This window comes from Equus asinus, chromosome 8 (genome assembly GCF_041296235.1).
Source record: "Equus asinus isolate D_3611 breed Donkey chromosome 8, EquAss-T2T_v2, whole genome shotgun sequence".
Lineage (NCBI taxonomy): Eukaryota > Metazoa > Chordata > Mammalia > Perissodactyla > Equidae > Equus > Equus asinus.
Genome location: NC_091797.1, coordinates 100,962,393 through 100,985,137, shown reverse-complemented (window position 1 = coordinate 100,985,137; position 22,745 = coordinate 100,962,393). Strand labels below are relative to the sequence as shown.

At 49.0% G+C, this 22,745-nt stretch overlaps 1 protein-coding gene across 6 annotated transcripts in view; it reads left to right on the top strand.

The window, feature by feature from the left end:
- Positions 1-22,745, top strand: part of ARVCF (ARVCF delta catenin family member) — a 57,240-nt gene that overhangs the window by 11,797 nt on the left and 22,698 nt on the right. The window contains exon 3 of one of the 6 annotated variants that reach the window (XM_070516665.1): positions 20,529-20,621. The exons of the other annotated variants lie outside the window; for them this stretch is intronic. The gene's annotated coding sequence lies outside the window, so the exon portion shown is untranslated. The remainder of the gene's footprint in view (positions 1-20,528; positions 20,622-22,745) is intronic. 6 annotated transcript variants of the gene reach the window in all.

Genomic DNA, 22,745 nt, shown 5'->3' with positions numbered 1-22,745 from the left:
TTGTGAGGAGATTAATTCAGTGAGTATTTGTATTTGAAGAAATAAATTTGCCAAACCTTTGAAACAGGGGCATTGGTTAATTTGTAATTAAGCCTTTATGCTTGTAATTATGCTGGTAATTAAGGCTTTGTCTTTATAGAGCCAGGACTTCCAGAGGTTTACTGCTGTTAGAGGTGGGGCGGGCAGTGCCCCAGGGTGTGGGCAGGGAAGGAGGCCGTCTGTGACCCTGATACAGGTGGCACACTTGTACCTCGAGGGAACCCTGGGTCAGCACATCCCCTTGCTCCTGGTGACTCAGTTCCCTGCCCTGACCCCACTTGTCCTGCCCCTATCGCTCAGAGCCCCACCCCTCAACTGATGGTCAGCAGGAATGAGCCTCAGGCCAGAAACTGGGTCTGAGGACAGCAGCCTTGGGCAGGGGAAGGGGGCTGTGTGGGAGTGGAGGAGTGCCGCCATCCCCTCCCCCGAAGCTAGTCGGGGGCCGCTTCAGCTGGGACAGGGGAAGCCCCTGAGATGGGCCTGGTTCTCTTGCCCACTCCTTCAGCAAATATTTATCTGGCTTCTCCCCTCAACACCCCCTCCCCCGGGAGATCCCCCCATCACCTTCAGGATAACAGACATACCAGGTCCGTGCAACACCACCAGCCTCACTCCTTGCTGCACCCACCTCCAGACCCAGCAGGTTCTGCCTGGTGAGGGTCTCTGTGGACCCAGCTGTTGTGTCATTCTAGACACAGGGGTGTCCTCAGCAAGGCAGCATCCTCTTGAGCCATCGGGAGCCCCAAGGCAGTCCACCTGACGTTTCTCGTTTCTTGCAAAAATTGGCCTCACTTAGAGCACGTGCTGTGATTCCTCAGGGCGGCCTGGACGCTGGTCTGCAGCTGCTCGTCGTTACCTGCTTCATGCAGCAGAAACTAATTGAGCACCTGCTACATGCCAGGTGCTGTGCTAACTGCCCCTCGCTTCTGGCCTGTGATCTGCAGAGGCCAAGGTGGTCTCTGTGCCTGCCCACAGCCACCTTTGGTTCTATATGAGGCAGCAGGAGGAGGTTTAGATTGGTTGGGTCTGCTTTGTCCATGCAGAGGCCTGAGCGCTGGCAGAGACACAGCAGTGAACTTCACAGGACAACCTCAGGTTCACGGGTTAATTTTCTGCATCTTCCCTCAGCCCTGTCCTCTCTGAACCGTATCTATTAGAAATTTCTCTTTTCAGCATGTGAAAGGTAGTCAGTGAGAGATGCATTGGTCATTTCAGTGGAAATTGAATTGCTGTATTCTGGTTGCCAAAGTTTTGTTGAGGATTTTTATATCTATGTTCATCAGCAATATTAACCTATAGTTCTCCTTTTTTGTACTGTCCTTGTCAGGCTTTGGTATCAGAGTGATGTTGGCCTCATAGAATGTGTTAGGAAGTGTTCCATCTTCCCTAATTTTGGGGAATGGCTTGAGAAGGATGGGTATTAAATCCTCTCTGAAAGTTTGGTAGAATTCCCCAGGGAAGCTGTCTGGTCCTCGGGTTTTATTCTTTGGGATGCTTTTGATGGCTGTTTCAATCTCTTTCCTTGTGATTGGTCTATTCAGATTGTCTGTTTCTTCTTGATTCAGCTTTGGGAGGTTGTAAGAGTCTAAGAATTTATCCATTTCCTCTAGATCATCCATTTTGTTGGCATATCTTTTTTTTTTTTTTATTAATGTTATGATAGATTACAACCTTTTGAGATTTCAGTTGTACATTTTTGTTAGTCATATTGTGGGTACACCACTTCGCCCTCCGTACCCTCCCCCCACCCCCCCTTTTCCCTGGTAACCACCGATCAGATCTCCTTCTCAATATACTAATTTCCACCTATGAGTGGAGTCATATAGAGTTCGTCTTTCTCTGACTGACTTATTTCGCTTAACATAATGCCCTCGAGGTCCATCCACGTTGTTGTGAATGGGCCAATTTCGTCTTTTTTTATGGCTGAGTAGTATTCCATTGTGTATATATACCACATCTTCTTTATCCAATCATCAGTTTCTGGGCATGTAGGCTGGTTCCACGTCTTGGCTATTGTAAATAATGCTGCGATGAACATAGGGGTGCAACGGACTCTTGAGATATCTGATATCAGGTTCTTAGGATAGATACCCAGTAATGGGATGGCTGGGTCATAGGGTATTTCTATTTTTAACTTTTTGAGAAATCTCCATACTGTTTTCCATAGTGGCTGTACCAGTTTGCATTCCCACCAACAGTGTATGAGGGTTCCTCTTTCTCCACAACCTCTCCAACATTTGTCGTTCTTGGTTTTGGATGTTTTTGCCAATCTTACGGGGGTAAGGTGATATCTTAGTGTAGTTTTGATTTGCATTTCCCTGATGATTAGCGATGATGAACATCTTTTCATGTGTCTATTGGCCATATTCATATCTTCTTTTGAGAAATGTCTGTTCATGTCCTCTGCCCATTTTTTGATCGGGTTGTTTGTTTTTTTGTTGTTAAGCAGTGTGAGTTCTTTGTATATTATGGAGATTAACCCTTTGTCGGATAAGTGGCTTGTAAATATTTTTTCCCAATTAGTGAGCTGTTTTTTTGTTTCAATTCTGTTTTCCCTTGCCTTGAAGAAGCTCTTTAGTCTGATGAAGTCCCATTTGTTTATTCTTTCTATTGTTTCCCTCAACTGAGGAGTTACAGTGTCCGAAAAGATTCTTTTGAAACTGATGTCAAAGAGTGTACTGCCTATATTCTCTTCCAAAAGACTTATTGTCTCAGGCCTAATCTTTAGGTCTTTGATCCATTTTGAGTTTATTTTGGTGTGTGGTGAAAAAGAATGGTCGATTTTCAATCTTTTGCATGTGGCTGACCAGTTTTCCCAGCACCATTTGTTGAAGAGACTTTCTTTTCTCCATTGTAGGCCCTCTGCTCCTTTGTCGAAGATTAGCTGTCCATAGATGTGTGGTTTTATCTCTGGGCTTTCAATTCTGTTCCATTGATCTGTGGACCTGTTTTTGTACCAGTACCATGCTGTTTTGATCACTGTAGCTTTGTAGTATGTTTTGAAATCGGGGATTGTGATTCCGCCGGCTTTGTTTTTCTTGCTCAGGATTGCTTTAGCAATTCGCGGTCTTTTGTTGCCCCATATGAATTTTAGGATTGTTTGTTCAATTTCTGTGAAGAATGTTCTTGGGATTCTGATTGGGATAGCATTGAATCTGTATATTGCTTTAGGTAGTATGGACATTTTAACTATGTTTATTCTTCCAATCCATGTGCAAGGAATGTCTTTCCATCTCTTTATGTCATCGTCAATTTCTTTCAAGAAAGTCTTGTAGTTTTCATTGTATAGATCCTTCACTTCCTTGGTTAAGTTTATCCCAAGGTATTTTATTCTTTTCGTTTCGATTGTGAATGGGATAGAGTTCTTGAGTTCTTTTTCTGTTAGTTTATTGTTAGTGTATAGAAATGCTACTGATTTATGCACGTTAATTTTATACCCTGCTACTTTGCTGTAGTTGTTGACTATTTCTAATAGTTTTTCTGTGGATTCTTTGGGGTTTTCTATGTATAAGATCATGTCGTCTGCAAACAACGAGAGTTTTACTTCTTCGTTACCTATTTGGATTCCTTTTATTTCTTTTTCCTGCCGAATTGCTCTGGCCAGCACCTCCAGTACTATGTTGAATAGGAATGGTGAAAGTGGGCACCCTTGTCTTGTTCCTGTCCTCAGAGGGATGGCTTTCAGCTTTTGTCCGTTGAGTATGATGTTTGCTGTGGGTCTATCATATATGGCCTTTATTATGTTGAGGTACTTTCCTTCTATACCCATTTTACTGAGGGTCTTTATCATAAATGGGTGTTGGATCTTGTCGAATGCTTTCTCTGCATCTATTGAGATGATCATGTGGTTTTTGTTTTTCATTTTGTTGATGTAGTGTATCACATTGATTGACTTGCGGATGTTGAACCATCCCTGTGTCCCTGGTATAAATCCCACTTGATCATGGTGTATAATCTTTTTGATGTATTGCTGTAATCGGTTTGCCAAAATTTTGTTGAGGATTTTTGCATCTATGTTCATCAGTGATATCGGCCTGTAGTTCTCCTTCTTTGTGTTGTCCTTGTCAGGTTTGGGGATCAGAGTGATGTTGGCTTCATAGAATGTGTTAGGGAGTTCTCCATCTTTCTCAATTTTCTGGAACAGTTTGAGGAGAATGGGTATTAAGTCTTCTTTGAATGTTTGGTAGAACTCTCCAGAGAAGCCGTCTGGTCCTGGACTCTTGTTTTTGGGGAGGTTTTTGATTACCGTTTCTATTTCCTTACTTGTGATAGGTCTATTCAGATTCTCCATTTCTTCCTGATTCAGTTTGGGGAGATTGTAGGAGTCTAGGAATTTGTCCATTTCTTCCAGGTTGTTCAATTTGTTGGCATATAGTTTTTCATAGTATTCTCTTATGATCTCTTGTATTTCATTGGTATCTGTTGTGATTTCTCCTCTGTCATTCCTGATTTTATTAATTTGCGATTTCTCTCTTTTTTTCTTGGTGTGTCTGGCTAGGGGTTTGTCAATTTTGTTAATTCTTTCGAAGAACCAACTCTTTGTTTCATTGATCCTTTCTATTGTCTTTTTTGTTTCAATATCGTTTATTTCTGCTCTAATTTTTATTATTTCCCTCCTTCTACTGACTCTGGGCTTTGTTTGTTCTTCTTTTTCTAGTTCTGTTAGGTGTCGTTTGAGGTTGCTTACGTGAGCTTTTTCTTGTTTAGTGAGGTGAGCCTGTATTGCAATGAATTTCCCTCTTAGGACTGCTTTTGCTGCATCCCAAATGATTTGGTATGTCGTGTTCTCATTTTCATTTGTCTCCAGATAATATTTGATTTCTTCTTTAATTTCTTCAATGATCCATTGTTTGTTGAGAAGCGTGTTGTTTAGTCTCCACATTTTTGCACCTTTCTCTGCTTTTTTCTTGTAGTTGATTTCTAGTTTAATAGCGTTATGATCAGAAAAGATGCTTGATATTATTTCAACTCTCTTGTATTTATTGATGTTTGCTTTGGTTCCCAAAATATGGTCAATCCTTGAGAATGTTCCATGTGCACTTGAGAAGAATGTGTAACCTGCTGTTTTTGGATGAAGTGTTCTATATATATCTATTAAGTCCATCTGGTCTAATTTTTCATTTAATTCTATTATTTCCCTGTTGATTTTCTGTCTGGATGTTCTGTCCATTGGTGTTAATGGTGTGTTGAGGTCCCCTACTATTATTGTATTGTTGTTGATGTCTTCTTTTAGTTCTATTAAGAGTTGCTTTACAAATTTTGGTGCTCCTGTGTTGGGTGCGTATATATTTATAAGTGTTATGTCTTCTTGGTGGAGAGTCCCTTTTATCATTATATACTGTCCCTCTTTATCTTTCTTTATCTGTTTTGCTTTGAAATCTACCTTGTCTGATATTAGTATAGCGACACCTGCTTTCTTTTGTTCGTTATTAGCTTGGAGTATTGTTCTCCATCCCTTCACTCTGAGTCTGTGTTTGTCTTTGGGGCTGAGGTGTGTTTCCTGGAGGCAGCATATTGTTGGATCTTGTTCTTTGATCCATCCTGCCACTCTGTGTCTTTTGATTGGGGAGTTCAATCCATTTACATTTAGAGTGATTATTGAGACGTGGGGGCCTTCCACTCCCATTTTGTGTCTTGTTTTCCGGTTTTCTTCAGTTTCCTTTGTTTCTCGTCCCATGGTTTAATCTGTTCTGATGTAGAGCTGCTACTCTCTGTTGTTGTCCTTCTACTTATCTCCTCTGCTCTTGGTTTTGTAGCCCCTTTCCTTTTTTGGATTTTTCAGGAGTGAGGGTTTTCCTGAGGATTTCCTGAAGAGGAGGTTTTGTGGCAATAAACTCCCTTAATTTTTGTTTATCTGGAAAAGTTTTTATTTCTCCATCGTATTTGAAGGATATTTTCGCTGGGTAGAGAATTCTCGGCTGTAGATTTTTGTCCTTCAGATTTTTGAATATATCATTCCACTCTCTTCTAGCCTGTAAAGTTTCTGCTGAGAAATCTGCTGATAGCCTGATGGGGGTTCCTTTGTAGGTTAGTTTCTTTTGCCTGGCTGTCCTTAATATTTTCTCCTTGTCGTTGACTTTTGCTAGCTTCACTACTATATGTCGTGGAGTTGGTCTTCTTGCATTGATAAAGTTTGGAGATCTATTGGCTTCTGTCACCTGCAGATCCATCTCCCTCACCAGATTTGGGAAGTTCTCAGCCATTATTTCTTTGAATAGGTTTTCTGCCCCTTTCTCCTTCTCTTCTCCCTCTGGTATACCTATAATCCTTACGTTGCATCTCCTATTGTGTCTGATAATTCTCGGAGAGTTTCTTCATTTCTTTTAAGTCTTGCTTCTCTCTCCTCCTCTGCCTGCAAGAATTCTATATTGCCATCTTCCAAATTGCTAATTCTTTCCTCCATATTATCGGCCCTACTGTTCAGAGCATCTAGATTTTTCTTAATCTCCTCTATTGTGTTCTTCATTTCCAATATTTCTGTTTGGTTCTTCTTTATCGTATCAAACTCTTTTGTGACATAGCTCCTGAACTCGTTGAGTTGTCGGTCAGAGTTCTCTCTTAACTCATTGAGAATCTTAATGATGGCTGTTTTGAAGTCGTCATCATTTAGGTTATATATCTCATTTTCTTTGGGATTGTTTTCTGTGTATTTGTTACCTTCTTTCTGTTCTGGAGATTTAATGTATTTTTTCATATTGCTTGATGTTGTTGATTTGTGCCTCCGCATGGAGATAGAGTTTAGTTGCTCCTTTCACTTGTTTCAGCTGCTGTGGTGGGGGGAGCCGCTGTTTATACTTCACCAACCAGGAACCCTGTCCGTAGTTGCTAACTGGGCCTGGGCCCCTCTTCGTAGCCACAGTGGCCCTTTGTATTCCCTCCTCTGCCGTGGGGGCCGTCACAGGGGGGCTTCAGGCTGCAGGTGCCTACTGTTGCAGCCCACCTAGATGTGCTCTCTCCTTGGGGTCTGCAACGGTGTTATGGGCTTTTCCAGCGGCCAGGGGTGGGATCACTTATATTTGTTGCTCCGTTGCTCTCTGCACCCACCAAAACTCACTTGTCCTCTATGGGTCGCAGGAGAGCTATTGGCATCTTCTACAGTCTGTGGTTAGTACACCTAGCTATGCTGCTTTTGCCCTGGGGTCTTCCAGCCTTGTGGCTGGCAGCTGGGTGCCTTCTACTGGTGCTGTGCAGAGGCTTTCCCTAAGGCTGCTGTGAGCCTGTAGGGTTTCCCACTAGGCTACTAAGCTGGGTCTCTGGAACTCTCTCCAGCCCCAGTCCTCTCTGAGATCTCCGGCAATCCCTAGCCTCACGGGGCGGGCAACGGCAGCTGGGGGTCGCCCCGCCCTCAGGGCTTCTCTCCGGGCCTCTGCCGGAAGCCCTGAATGCTGGGCGTGGCCCCTCTGCTAATGGCAGACAGAGAGTTTTGTCTGCTGCCTGGCGGAGCTCCGGCGCTTCCCCTCCGGGTCGCAGGACCGGCCTTTGAAAGTTCCCCCCGCCCCGGTCCTCTCCGAGATCTCCGGCAATCCCTAGCCCCACGGGGCGGGCAACGGCAGCTGGGGGTCGCCGCGCTCTCTGGGATTCTCTCCGGGCCTCTCCCAGAGCCGTGAATGCTCAGCGTGGCCCCTCTGCTAACGGCAGACAGAGAGTTTTGTCTGCTGCCTGGTGGAGCTCCGGCGCTTCCCCTCCAGGTCGCAGAACCGGCCTTTGAAACTTCCCCCCGCCCCGGTCCTCTCCGAGATCTCCGGCAATCCCTAGCCCCACGGGGCGGGCAAGGGCAGCTGGGGGTCGCCCTGCTCTCTGGGATTCTCTCCGGGCCTCTCCCGGAGCCGTGACTGCTCAGTGTGGCCCCTCTGCTAACGGCAGACAGAGAGTTTTGTCTGCTGCCCGGGCAGAGCTCCGGCGCTTCCCCTCCGGGTCGCAGAACCGGCCTTTGAAACTTCCCCCCGCCCCGGTCCTCTCCGAGATCTCCGGCAATCCCTAGTCCCACGGGGCGGGCAACGGCATCTGGGAGACCTCCGTGCCCTCCGTGTCTCTCTCTGGGACCCTCCGGGCGCCCCGAGCACCAGGCTGGGTCTCCCCGCCAATGGCGGGGAGAGACTCTCCCCGCGGGCTCAGGTGTGCAACTCCAAAGTTTCCCTCTGCGTTTAGGAGTAATTGCGGGGGGTTTAGGTAGGGTTCTGGTCACCTGTTTCCACCGTCGCTCCTCTGTTGTGTTCTCGCTCCTGGCCTAGATGTGTGTGGATCCTCTGGGGGCGTCCGTTGGAAGAAAGCCGCTTGCGGGTACTAGGCTGCCCGTCGGGGTCGGAGAGTTTTCACCTATTTCCACATCCTCCCGGAGGAAAGTCCATCCGCCTTCCGATGTATAGTCGCGTGGGTGTCTCAGACGTCCTGAGATGTTGTCTGGATATCCTTTGTCAAGCGATAAGTGTCCAAATAATTGTAGACTCGAAGGGCGAGAGACAAAGAGGACTACTCACGGCGCCATCTTGGATCCTGGCATATCTTTTTTGTAGTATTCTCATAGAAGCCATTGTATTTCTGTGGAGTCTGTTGTTATTTCTCCTCTTTCATTTCTGATTTTGTTTATTTGAGCTTTCTCTCTTTTTTTCTTTGTAAGTCTGGCTAGGGATTTGTCAATTTTATTTATCTTCTCAAAGAACCAGCTCTTTGTTTCATTGATCCTTTCTACTGCCTTTTTTGTTTCAATAGCATTTATTTCTGCTCACATTTTAATTATTTCTCTCCTGCTGACTTTGGGCTTTGTTTGTTCTTCTTTCTCTAATTCAGCTAGGTGTAGTTTGAGATTGCTTATCTGGGATTTTTCTTGTTTGTTAAGATGTGCCTGTATTGCGATGAATTTTCCCTCTTAATACAGCTTTTGCTGTATCTCGTATGAGTTGGTATGGCATGCTATCATTTTCATTTGTCTCCAGATATTTTTTGGTTTCTCGTTTAATTTCTTGAATGATCCATTGCTTGTTCAATAGCATATTGTTTAGTCTCCACATCCTTGTGCCTTTCTCAGATTTTTCTTGTAATTAATTTCTAGCTTTATAGCATTGTGATTGAAAAAGATGCTTGTTATTATTTCAATCTTCTTAAATTTATTGAGGCTTGTCTTGTTTTCCAACATATGGTCTATCCTTGAGAATGTTCTGTGCGCACTTGAGAAGACTATGTATTCTGCTGTTTTTGGATAGAGTGTTCTATATCTGTCTATTAAGTCCAACTGATTTAGCTTTTGATTTAATTCCAGTGTTTCTTTGTTGATTTTCTGTCTAGATGATCTGTCCATTGATGTGAGTGGAGTGTTGAGGTCCCCTACTGTTATTGTGTTATTATTAATATCTTCTTTTAGATTTGTTAATAGTTGCTTTATGAACTTTGGTGCTCCTGTGTTGGGTGCAGAGATATTTATAAGTGTTTTTTCTTCTTGATGGAGTGTCCCTTTGATCAGTATATACTGCCCCTCTTTGTCTCTCTTTGCCTGCCTTATCTCGAAGTCTACTTTGTCTGACATAAGAATTGAGACACCTGCTTTCTTTTGTCGGCCATTAGCTTGGAGTATCGTCTTCCACCCCTTCACTCTGAGCCTGTGTTGTCATTGGAGCTGAGATGTGTTTCCTGGAGGCAGCATATTGTTGGGTCTTGTTCTTTAATCCATCTTGACACTCTGTGTCTTTTTATTGGAGAATTCGATCAGTTTACATTTAGGGTGATTATTGCTGTATGAGGGCTGAATGCTATGATTTTTATCGTTCGTTTTCCAGTTTTCCTGCATTTCCTTTGTTTCTTGTCCTTTGTTTTGGTCTACCCATTGAATTGCATAGTTTTTATCATGTGTTTCTTTGTTTTCTCCTTATTTACTATTTGTGTCTCTGTTCAGCTTTTCTGTTTAGTGGTTATGCTGAGGTTTGTATTCAGAATCTCAAGTATAAGATAGTCCCTTTTCTGATGTCTCTTATTTCCTTGGTCTAAACCAATTCAGTCCCTTTCCTCCTCCTCTCCTAAGTTGTTTTTCTCATATCTTATTCCATCTTGTGTTGTGAGTTTGTGGTTAAAATGACAGGATTATCTTTGTTTTTGGTGTTTTCCTTCCATTTAGCTTAAGGCTATACTTGAGTATTTGCTATCCTATTCTGATTCTGTCTCCCTATTTATCTCCTTACTCTATGTTTTGTGACTCCTTTCTCCCCTCCCCTTTATTTTTTTCAGGTATGAGGGCCTTCTTGTGGATTTCTGTGGGGGGGAGGGGAGCGTCTCGTGGCTATGAAGTCCCTTAGCTTTTGTTTGTGTGAGAAACGTTTAATTTCTCCCTCATATCTGAAGGATATTTTTGCTGGATAGAGTATTCTTCCCTGAAGATTCTTGTCTTTTAAAGATTTGAATATGTCATTCCATTCTCTCCTAGCCTGTAAGGTTTCTGCAGAGAAATCCACTGAAAGTCTGATAGAGGTTTCTTTGTAGGTTATTTTCTTCTGCCTTGCTGCCCTTAGTATTCTTTCTTTGTCCTTCATTTTTACCAGTTTCACTACTATATGCCTTGCGGTAGGTCTTTTAACATTGACAAATCTAGGAGATGTGGAAGCCTCTTCCACACAGATTTCCCTCTCTTTCCCTAGCTTTGGGAAGTTCTCTGCTATTATGTCTTTGAACACGCTTTCTGCTCCATTCTCCTTCTCTTCTCCTTCTGGGATACCTATAATTCTTATGTTGCATTTCCTCATTGAGTCAGTATTTCTTGGAGACTTTCTTCTTTTCTTTTTAGTCTTAGTTCTCTCTCCTCCTCTGTCTGGAGCATTTCAACATGTCTATCTTCGATTGTGCTGATACGCTCCTCTATGTTGTCCATTCGAGTGTTCAGGGAATCCATATTTTGCTTTATCTCTTCCATTGTGTCTTTCATCTCTAATATTTCTGATTGAGTCTTCTTTATAGTTTCAATCTCTTTTCTGAAGTAGCTCCTGAACTCGTTGAATTGTTTTTCTACATTCTCTTTTACCTCGTTGAGCTTTTTGATGATAGCTATTTTGAATTCATTGTCATTTAGCTTACATATTTCTGTGTCCTCAGGACTGAGTTCTGAGTGTCGTTTCCTCTCTGGTCTGGAGATTTGATGTAGGGTCTGATGTTGGAAGGTGGGTCTTAGGCATTCTATTATTCGGTTGCAGTTACTGCCTATCGCCACTGGGTGGGGGTCAAGAGCCACATATTCTGAGCTCTCCTCTGTCAGTCGAGATCCCAGGCAGTGGAGGGGTGCGGGGCAGGTGGGGGGAGGGAACTTTTTCCTGTGTGCACTCCGGAATTTCTATCAGCTCTTGCTTTGTGGTCTCCTAGGCTGTTGGCTTGATGAGGTCATGCACCGCAAAAGCTTTCGCCCCGTTAGAGGGCTTCCCTTAGGCTGCAAGGGCCCTAGGGAGTCCTTGGTGATCCTGAGAATGCACGTCCCCTCCCGCGTTCCTTCCCTCATGGATCCTCAGGGATCGCCTTTAGGGGAGGGAGCAAAGTTCTCTCTTACCCCATTCCAGCTCCTCCAGAGGGGGCTCCAGCCTCTCTGCCCTCCGTCATGTGGCTGCGTGCCTCTCCGAGGTTTTTGCATTGTGTTAAGGCGTCCTCTTTTGGAGTATGGTTGCCCCTTTTTGTTGTATGTTGGAGGGGAGAGAGTCCCGGGCAAGTTCTTTCAGCTGTGATGCTGACGTCACTCTCTCTATGCTGATTTTTTAAGGAGCCACCGTGTTTATCTCCATAGCAGCTGTGCTGTTTTACCTCCCACAACAGTGCACAAGGTGCACAATTTATCCACATCCTTTCCAACATTTGCTATTTTGTGTTTTTGAGTAGCCACGTAATGGGTGTAAGATGTCCTTTCATTGTGCTTTTGATTTGCATTTCCCTAATAATTAGTGATATTGAGCATCTTTTCATATACTTGCTGGCCATTGGTATATCTTCTTTGGAGAAATCTTGATTCAAATTCTTTGCCCAGTGTTTAATTGGGTTTTTGTTGTTGAGTTATAGGAGTTCTTTATATATTCTGGCTATTAATCCCTTATCAGGTATATGATTTGCAAATATTTTTTACCATTCCTTAGATTGCCTTTTCACTCTGTTGATGATGCCATTTGATGAACAAAAGTTTTAAATTTGATATAGTACAATTTATCTATTTTTACTTTTGTTGCCCAGGCTTTTGGTCTCATATCCAAGAAATTATTGCCAAATCCAACATCACAAAGCTTTTCTCTTATGTTTTGTTCTAACAGCTTTATAGTTTTAGGTCTTATGTTTAGATCTTTGATGCATTTTGAGTTAATTTTTGTATATGGTGTAAGGTAAAGGTACCAATTCAGTCTTTTGCATGTGGATGTCCAGTTTACCCAGCACCATTTGTTGCAAAGAGTATTCTTTCCTCCGTTGAATGGTCTTATCACTCTCATAACAAATCAATTGACCACAAATGTGAGGATTTATTTCCGTTCTGTTCCATTGGTCTATAAATCTGTCTTCATGCTATAACCACACACTTTTTTTTTAATCTTTTTTTTTCCTTTTTGTCCCCAAAGCCCCCTGGTACATAGTTGTGTATTTTTAGTTGTGAGTCCTTCTAGTTGTGGCATGTGGGATGCCGCCTTAGCATGACTTGATGAGCAGTGCCATGTCCGCACCCAGGATTCGAACTGGTGAAACCCTGGACCGCCAAAGCAGAGTGTGTGAGCTTAACCACTCAGCCACGGGGCCGGCCCCAAACCACACTGTTTTGATTCCTATAGCTTTGTATTAAGTTTTGAAATCAGGAAGTGTGAATCCTCCGAATTTGCTCTACTTTTTTAAGATTGTTTTGGCTATTCAGGGCCCATTGAGGTTCCGTATGAATTTTAGGATGGATTTTCCTATTTCTGTAAAAAATCCATGGGATTTTGATAGGGATTACATTAAATTTGTAGATCTCTTTTGGTAGCATTGACATCCTAACAGTATATTCCACTCCATGAGCAAAGAATGTCTTTCCACTTATTTAGGTCTTCTTAATTTCTTGCAGCAAGATTTTGTATTTTTCAGTATGCAATTCTTTTTTCCCTTAGTTGTTTATCCTTAAGTACTGTATTATTTTTGATGCTGTTGTAAATGAAATCATTTTCCTAATTTCCTTTTCGGATTGCTCATTGTTAGTGCATAGAGATACAAGTGATTTCTGTTTGTTGATTTTGTACCCTGTAGCTTTCCTGAACTTGTTCATTAGTTCTGAGGTTTTATGGAATCTTTAGGATTTTCTACATAAAGCATCATCTTATCTGTAAACAGAGATAAATTTTCTCCTTCCTTTCCAATTTGGATACTTTTTATTTCTTTTGCATAATTGCTCTAACTAGGGCTTCTAAACTTTGTTGAGTAGAAGTGGCAAAAGTTGGCATCCTTTCCTTATTCCTGTTCTTAGAAGAAAAGCTTTCAGTCTTTCACCCTTGAACGTGGCATTAGTGTGGTGTGCGTATAGTAGGATATGTAGTGTGTATAGTATGATGTAGCCTTGATTACACTGAGGGAGTTCCCTTCTATCCCTAGTTTGTGTTGTGTTTTTATCATGAAATAGTGTTGAATTTTGTCAAATGCTTTTTTTGCATCAGTTGAAATGATCATTTTTTTCCCATCATGCTGTTAACGTGGTGTGCATTTGTTGATTGATTTTTGTATGTTGAGCCATCCTTGCATTCAGGAATAAATCCCGCTTGGTCATGGTTTATAATCCTTTTAATATGCTGCTGAATTCAGTTTGCTCGTGCTTTGGTAAGGATATTTGCATCAATATTCTTAAGGGATATTGGTCCATAGTTTTCTTTCTGGCTTTGGTATCAGGGTTATGCTGGCTTTATAGAATGAATTAGGAAGTATGCCCTTCTCTTCAATTTTTGTTAACAGTCTGATGAAGATTGATGTTAATTCTTCTTTGAATATTTGGTGGGATAACCAGCGAAGCTGTCTGGTCCTGGCCTGTCTTTGTTGGAGGTTCTTGATTATGGATTTAATCTCCTTACTAGTTAGAGGTCTGCTCAGCTTTTCTGTTTCTTCATAGGTCTGTTTTGGTAGGTTGTGTGTTCTGAGGAATTTGTCCGTTTCATCTGGGTTATTTGATTTGTTGGTGTATAATTGTTCACAATATTCTTTTATTCTCTTTTTATTTTAAAATATTAACAAGGAAAAGGCATACTAAACACAAGTGAGTAGGTTTTGTTTTCTTTTTTACGTTTTTCAAGTTTCTTTTTAAGCAACTGAATGTTAAAATTAGGGTAGCTAAAAATATTCCTTTGTTTTTCTTCTTTTTTTTCAGCTTTGTTGAGGTATAACTGACATATAATTCTGTAAGATATTTGGAGTGTACATTGTGGTGATTTGATGTACATGTGCATTGTGAAAAGGTTTCCACCATCTAGTTAATTAACCCGCCCATCACCTCACATATTGATGCTCCCGTGCATGTGTGGCTGTCTGGGTTGGCCGGACTTTGTGTTGTGTTTCATGGATTCACACCCACTCGCTTGCAGCCATCACAGTCCACAGATCCGCAGATTTCCTGAGACTGAAATACTCCCCATGGGCAGCTGGCAGAGGACTGCTGCCGACAGCCAAAGTGGTCCCAAGGCTTGCAGAGTGGCAGGGCCCCGCTGGAAAAGAGAGAGCTGGACCTCTCAATAGCCCTGTTCCCTGAGGGTGGCGCCTGAGCCTCTGCTTGCGGTGGGGCACCCCCCTCCCTGATTCTAACCCCCGAAGCACAGCGCGGGGGCCGCTTGGGTCGGCCAGGCCTCGCGGAGCCTGCAGTTGGTCTCTTCTTTTTGTTCTTAAAGCGGTAGTGACAGCTCCCGGTGAGCCGTTGTGCACTGCCTCCCAGGGAAAGAGCGACCGTGTGAACAGCAAATGATGGCAGAAAATCCAGGAACTTCACCATGGCGTCTCCTCAAGGAATCTCAGAGCCGGGTCAGCCCTTTTAGAGACCTCCAGCGAGGGAGGCAAGGCGTTCTGTTTATTTTAACAAAGCTGTCAGCTATTCCTTCCCTTGAAAGAGTGTCTGTAACATGAGAGGTGACGAGTGAGCGTGGAGCGCTGCAGCTGACCTCTGCGGGTGGACGATGCCGGCCCCTCCAGGGATGGAGACAGCCCAGTGGAGAATGTGGCCCAGGCCTCGGTGCAGCTGGGGACATTTGCACGGCCGCGGGCCAGGCTGGGCGGGCCACCTCCCACACTGTGGAGCGGACACTGCACAGTTAGGAGACTGGGGGAACACCCGTCTCATGAGAGTGGGTCGTAAAATGCCAGGAATAGACCTAGCCACAGTATTCTCGGCTTGTTTTCTGGACAGAGCTCAGATTCCGACCTGGACACTGACAGCCCCGCTAGAGGCCTTCTCCGTTGAGCCCTGTGTCTGCTTGTTCTCCCCGGGAGTTCCTGTTGGGTGGGAGCTTGGCCCAAGATCCGTGTTGGATCCATCTATCCCCTCCTTCCCTCTTCTGTCGACTCTGTCCTTTTCTCCTGGTTTGGAAGGACGCCCTGAGTTGGCTTTCTGCTCCCTCGCTGTTTGCTGACTTGCTGCAGCGGCCTGTCTGCTGCTTGCTGCCACTGCCCTCGTCTCCTGTAAATCTCCACGGGCTCCCCATCATTTATGATGCTCCTTTTCATTGTGGTCTGTTCCCCGTTCATTAGTTCAACAGTCTTTAACCTTTTGAGGACACGCATCAGCCATTCCCTAATACGTGTGCTAATAAATGCACAAATATTGAACTAAATTAAAAAAAACTAAAACGCAATTCAGTGGAAGGCAGCTCTCCTGGGTCCTCTGAGGGGACACTGGAGCACTGCAGGGCAGTGGGGGAAGGTGTGTGCACGCTGGGTGCTTCTGTTTGGGGCCCTTGGCCTGGCCACCCACGCCTGTCACAGAGAGACCTCAGTGTAGATCAGAGGCTGCAGCCACTTGCAGGCCATGGTGTCAGAGATAGGCCTGACCTCTTGGTGGGGGGCATCCTTGCCCAGTGTTCAGGACAGTAGTGGGGTCTGCCCAGGATGCTGACCCTCACCAGGAGCCATGATGACTGAGGAGTCATCCTCCCCTCCCCCACTCGCAGACCTGCCCGACTTCAGGCCGCCCACTGCCCACTGTCCAGCAGGGCGAGTGATGCTGGCTTCCTGGTGAGCTCAGCAACCGCCACACAGTGTCGATGGGCGTGTGTGTACCTGTGGGAATGTGGGGGATGTGTGTGCCTTTGGGTGCGTCTGTGAGTCCCTGTGGGTGGGTGTATGTATGCATATGTGTGCATGACAGTGTGGGTGGCTGCATGTGTGTGCCTGCGGGTGAGTTTTAGGAGATCCCCAAACTGTCAGCACACCTTCTGCAGGGTCCCTGCCTCCTTGTGGCAGGGGCTGGACACAGACTCTCCCAGTAGGCTCTCTTGGTGTGGGGGTGGTTGGGGGGAGCCAGATGAGGACGCCGCAGGGCCTAAAGTCTGCACTGGGTCGGGTGGGATAGAGCCCCCTGCCCGTTCCCACTGGGTTGTTTGCATATTAAAGGCGGGACTTTGCTGGAGGTTGCTGGTGTCTGGACCTGTTGCCATGGGCGCTCTGGAGCTTCAGGAACAGCAGCTGGCTCTCAGGCAGGGAAGGGGGTTGGGAGCAGCAAGGCTTGTGTCCAGCTCAGCTTCTGGGAGGGAAGGGGTTCCCTGGGGGCCCCAGGAAGATCCAGAGCTTGCCAAAGACCACGCGGGACCCTGGGCAAGGGCAGACCAGAGGGGACCTGGCCCTTTGAGGCAGAGGGCCAGGAGTGGGGCTGGAGGAGCCTGGAACCTCCCTCCTCAGGGCATGCCCCGTTCCCTCACACTCACCCGCTTCTGATCCATTCAGACCCGGGTGGCCATGGCCACTGCAACAGCCTCGCCACGGCACGGTGCCTCTTCCCACAGCAGGAAGACTTGACACCTGCGCTGGTTGTTGGCCCTGGCGCCTCAGGCAGGGCCTGGTGGGGTCTCCCTGCTTGGGTCCCCGGTGTTGTTCCCTGATGAGAGAATGAATGACCAGTTTCCCCATACGTCTCACTCTTCCCAGAGAACTTCAGGCATCCAGCTGAGTCCCAGGCCTGTCTCCCTAGTTGGCAAGGACCCAGGCTGGGCTTTGTTGGGACACCCCGCCCCCTGCCACTTTGGCCCTGCTGTCCCCTCCCTGCCAGGGCTGTGGGGAGGATTAACCGGTACTGCTGATGATGGTCCCAGGACATGCCTGGTGCCTGCAAGTGTCAGCAGCTAGCAGGAAGGCCCACGGGAAAGCAGGCGGGGAGGGTGAGGTGGGGGCCCTCATGGGGGTGCATGGGGCACTTGCTGACTCGGAGGGGTACTGCTGTGCCAAGGCGGCCCCTGAACCCTCCCTGGGACCTGTGTGAATCTGCCCACAAAGGGACAAATCCCCCCTGGGGCCAGCGCTGCTTCATGCTGCAGCCTGGGGGCCGTGACCCCACCCCAGGGGCTTAGTTAGCAAAGCTGCGGTGGGTCAGGCTGAGGTCACTTGGGGAGGGCCATGCAGGCAGAGCGCCCAGCATGTGGGGCCCTGCCAAGTGCCTGGTCAGCAGCAGTCAGCAGTTCAGGGACCCACTGTCTAGGGTGGGCAGGGACTCCAGGCCTGAGGCCACCTCCAGCGCTGGGGACCTGCTGGGGTGAGCCTCCCTGGCTGTGGGGCTAGGACACAGACAGGGTGGCCACGCTGGGTGCGGGGGGGCACTCTGTGCTGGGTCCTGTCACCATGGCTCGGACTGACACTGTCCTCAGGGTCCCGTCACCCCAACCCTGGGGCGAACCAGGCCACTTCGCCCTTGTCCAGGCCAGGCCTGCCCTGAGGTTGTGGCTGCAGCAGGGCTGACCCAGCTCCTCAGCTGAGCCAGCCGCGTTCTGCCCAGGGTGGACAGGTGATGGCAGGGCCCCTGCAGCAGGAGAAGCCAGAGAAGGGAGAGACAGTGAGCTGGGACGTGCACAGCCCCCTAGCTGGCCTGACGCCGGACCTCCTGCCATTTGCCCTGCCAGCCCCACGAGGACTGGACTGTCCATTCCACTGGGCCCTGAGCTTGTTCCCGTTAGATGGGAGTTTCCCTGCTGCCAATGCTTTTTCCACTCCTCCATTCCACCTCTCCAGGCGGAGTGTGTTCCTTGTCAAAACCATAAGGAAGACGGTAGGAAAACCCCCAACCCCCAGCAGAGAGCCATTGCTCGGGCCTTGGGCTCCTCCCAGGGACCCTTCTGTGGGCAGCTAGGGCAGGGGGTGCAGAAGTGGGGATGTGTCCCAGCCTCTAACCACCAGGCTCTCCTACCAAGGAGGGTGATGGGCAGGGGGGCCCTGCCTTGCCCCCCAGAGGCTTATTGGCCACAGGCTTCCAGGGGCTGCACCCCCGCCACCCCTCAAAGGGGCTTTGTACCACCACAAAGAGGCTCTGTCCCTCCCGGAGAAGCCTGGGTGTTGCCATGGTGATGGGGGGGTCCACTGCTGGAGTGGGGAAAGGGCATTCCAGGCAGAGGGCACTGATGTCCTCAGGCTGCAGCCCTCAGCCTGGCTAGACAACTGCCCTGGCTGTGCCTCGGGGGGGGGCCATCAGGGCATCTCTTGATCCCTTGGCCCTTTGGTAGGGGCTGGGCTCCCAGGCCCTGGTGCTGGTCGGATCTGTCTGGATTTGGCCCCAGCCTGGCTGTGAGCCACAGGCCCCTCCTCTTCAATGCCTGGGTCCCAGAGTGCAGTCAGTTGCGGCTGGGCCCTCATAATTGTCCCCCACTGCTTCTCTGCTCTCCCTGAGATGGGGTGGAGGGTAAGCAGGACTGGGGGGTGGGGCACTGAGGGAACCACACAGGCCACCTTGCAGGCCAGTTGTCTGGTGGAGGAGGTGATGGAGGCAGCGAGCCAGCCAACCCCACACCGTGGGATGCCTGTGGCTCAAACCCTCCCTTACCCCCCCAGGCTCCCCTCTCATGGTCAGGGATGGGGTGGGTGGGCTTTCCATGCAGGCAGAGAGGGCACTGTGACTGCCAGGCCCCAGCCACCCTTGCCTGGAGCTCCATGGCTTCCCAACCCTGCAGCTTTGAGCCCTTGGGGTTCCCCTGGGCTGGCTGCCACAGGAACGCTGGAGGAGGTGGGTCCTTGCTGCCTGTACCCCACCCTCAGAGCCTGCAGGGCATGGGCCTCGGGCTGCAGCTGCTGCTGGAATCTGGGTCAGGTGCAGGAGGGGAGTTAGGGGGCTGCTCTGAATCCTATCCCCATCCCATGAGTCCTCACAGAGAGGCGGTCCCAGGGAACCAAGATTTGGAGGGTGCCACAGTTGGCACAGGCAGCATGTGTCTCCGACCTGCCCCAGTGGGATTCTCAGGCTGAGACCCTTTGGGAGGCCCTGGTGCTGGCTCCTTGTGGCTCATGTTGCCTGCCAAGTGGGCAGCAGCTGAGATGCTCACTTGCCCCACCTGCCCACCCGCCAGGGTAAGGCCTGCTTGTGCCACGTCCAGCCTGCGGTCACCTGGCCCCTCCCCAGACCTGGCTCTGGCCCTGGCCTCTGAGCTCCCCAAGCCCGCAGAAATGTCCCTACCTTGACCTGACCTTGAGCCTCCTACATCAGCCCCCTCACAGCCCCTAGTCCTCCTGGACCTCCTGCCCAGTGGCCCTGCCCTGGGGCTGACCAGTGCTGCCTTGGACCTGGCCTGCCCTTGGCCTGGGGCACCCCATTTGCACAGGGCAAGAACCCCTTGGGAAGAACACCCCAGACTGTTCTCCCTGCACATGGGCGTCATGCTCTGCATAATCGTCGGCTGTGTGCTGCTGGATGTCCACGTGGACAGCCTGGGGGCAATAAGAGGTCACTGGGGGGCCCTCTCTGTCCACCCCCCGCCCTCCATGGTGTCTGGTCCAGTGCGGCGGGCTCCCTCTTTGCGGGGGAAATGTGATTTTCAGGCTGAATCCGTTATGGCTCCCCCAGCTCCCTGAAAAGCCTGCTGCCTCCCTCCCTCCCTCCCGCAGGCGTTGGCGCCACGCAGGCCCCAGGAGCTGAATTCCCCGGCCTCCTCGCTCACTTGCCCGCCTGCTGGGATGTCTGCTTTCCGCCTCTGACTTACGTTCTGATTGTGGCAGGAGCTCCTGCTCCCCCTCAAACGCTGGTGCCTGCAGCATGTGGGCTGGAGCTGCCTGAGGTCAGCCCTCCACCCAGAGTGCCACGCTGCCTGAGATGCACCCTTGCTTTCTTTTTTCCATGCACATGTGTGCACACAGGATCATTTCCACACTCGTTGCTTTGCACCTTGTCTCTGTGGCCACATCACTTGTTTATGACCTTGACCCACTTTGAGTTGGGATTTTGGATTTTCCTATTGATTTGTAAGAGTACCTTATAGATGAGGGTGCTGCTTCACTGCTGGATGTTACAAAGACTTGACCCCACTGTGTTCATTGCCTTTCATTGTCTTTATGTCTTTTTCTCCTACTTTCTGTTACAGAGAATCACAAATGCACAAAAACAGGGAGACTAATGTGACGTGTCCCCATGTGCCCCTCACCAGCTTCTGCCCTGATGAAGTCACAGTTCAGAAGTAAAGTCATTGCCCAGCTTTTGTCCAAAACGCTTGCTGCATGTGCTGCTCTAAATAGTGTCGCTTTAAGAAAATAAGGGGAGCGTAACCGCAGCATGTGATGCTGCTCTGGATGTGCAGGAAGGCCTCCCCCTCCCGGGGTGAGCAGGCCCTCCTCCCCTCAGCAGCCTCCTCCACCCGGGTACCCCAGAGCCCGCAGTGACTGCAAGTGCCCCTCTGGTCCTAGCAGGACGGACGGACGTGGACTCCACCCTGTGTGAACCCCACACCCCAGGCCTCCTGCTGCAGCCCTGTCCCCGGCCTCAGCATGGTGCCTGTCCTTGTGGGCTCGCCCAGAAGCTATCCCCGAGGTTGTGGGCACCCTCTGACCACTGGAAGGGCGACAGGGTAAAGATGGGCCCCATGGGGCCTTGCCAGTGGGGTAGGAAGCGCGTCTCCATGCTGGCAGCGCCTGGGGGGACATGACCCCCTCCTAGGCCAAGAGGTGCTTTGGCACTGCTGGGCCTGGGTTCTGCTCCTGCTGGCACCATTCCCTCCCCATCTGGATGGGCAGGAGCCAGGGCTGTGGAAGGAAGCTCATCCAGTGGCCAGTTCCCTCTCTCCCCTCATGGGGGACAGGGGCAGTGGGCAGTGTGCCCACAGATGGTCATTGAGGGGTTAGGAATGGAGCCCAGGCCTCCCCCTGCCGGCCTGACCCTTAGGAAATTCCTCTGATTCCTCAGATTGGACTCAGGCCCCATCATTTGATTTTCTGGAGCAGGGTTTGGCTGGTCTCCTGAAGAGGAATGTCTGGGTCAGCAGGAAGACGTCAGATGTGGGCTTAGGTTTCTGGGGAAGGATTGGCGTCTCCCCCTGGGTCCTCTGATGGTGCCTTCACTTTCCTGATGGAGCGAGTACTAGCCACACTTGTGTCCAGAGCGTCCAGGGCCCGAGACTCGCTCCTCTTGGTATTGTTGCAGAGCCTCGTTCTCTCACGTACCCGCCTGTTCATCCACCCAACTGTTCATTCACTCGTTCTTCCCGCCAGCCTCCCATTCTTCCACCCACCTGTGTACCCATACACCTGCCCATCCGTTCACCCCATCCTCTCTTACAACCACCTGCTCCCCCTCCTGTCCATACATCTGTTCACTCATTCATCCGTTTCCCCTTCCATCCAGCTGCCTATCCTTCCATCCCTCCATCCACCCATCAGTTCACCCACCTTGGGTCACTCCTGGGGTGCCCGGGCCTGGACAGGCTTTCCTTAGGTCGACCATGTCCACTTCTGCCCCAGGACGGGCAAGGCTGTCTCGGGCCAGCATGTTCATTCACCTCTTCTTGCTAAATCGACTCCACGGGTGGGCAGGCGGGCATGTGGGGCACAATGCTGCCCCTACCCAGGAGTTGCAAAGCCGGTGGCTGGGGTCTGGATTGGGGTTGTGAGGGGTCTGCCCGGCAGGCAGTGTGGGGCCCTTCTCAGGTGAACAGAGGCTGTGATGGCATCAGCCAGAGGGGAGATGGTCAGCCAAGGTCTCGCAGAATGGCGCTTCTCTGCCTGCCCCAGGCCCTCGGGGCCACAGCGGAAGCGAGTCTGGTGCTCACCCCTACCCAGGATTGGGGCCCCATCCCAAGGCCCAGCTGGGGAAAATGTCTTTGAAGTCTGTGGTTGATCTTAAAAATTCATGTACATTTTGCCTTCCATGTCATCACATATTTATTGTTTTAATATAAAAATAACCTTTTGAGTTGCCATCAGAAAAGCTGCTCTCTGGGGTGCTGGCCTGGGGCGCCTACGCCTGCACATGCTACTATACATGGGCCCTGCATCTTGGACTGGAGGGGCCCCCATGTCAGGGGAGTGGGTCCGGGTATTCCCTGCCTCCTAGATGCCCCTGGCCAGCAGCCGGCCTCCCATGCACCCCGTGGCTGGCCTCGAGGCCGCCAAAGTGACAAGGCTGCAGCCAGAAGTGCTCGGCACCCCAACCCACAGGCAGACAGAGGGGTGCACCCTCAGGCTGGGACAGAGGGCATGGGCACCAGACTCAGGGCCTCTGCTCTCCTGTGGGCGCTGTGGGGTTCTCCACCCCTGGGCTGGCTGTCGTGTGAGGGTGTCTCCTGGGGGACGCACAGTTATTTAGCTCC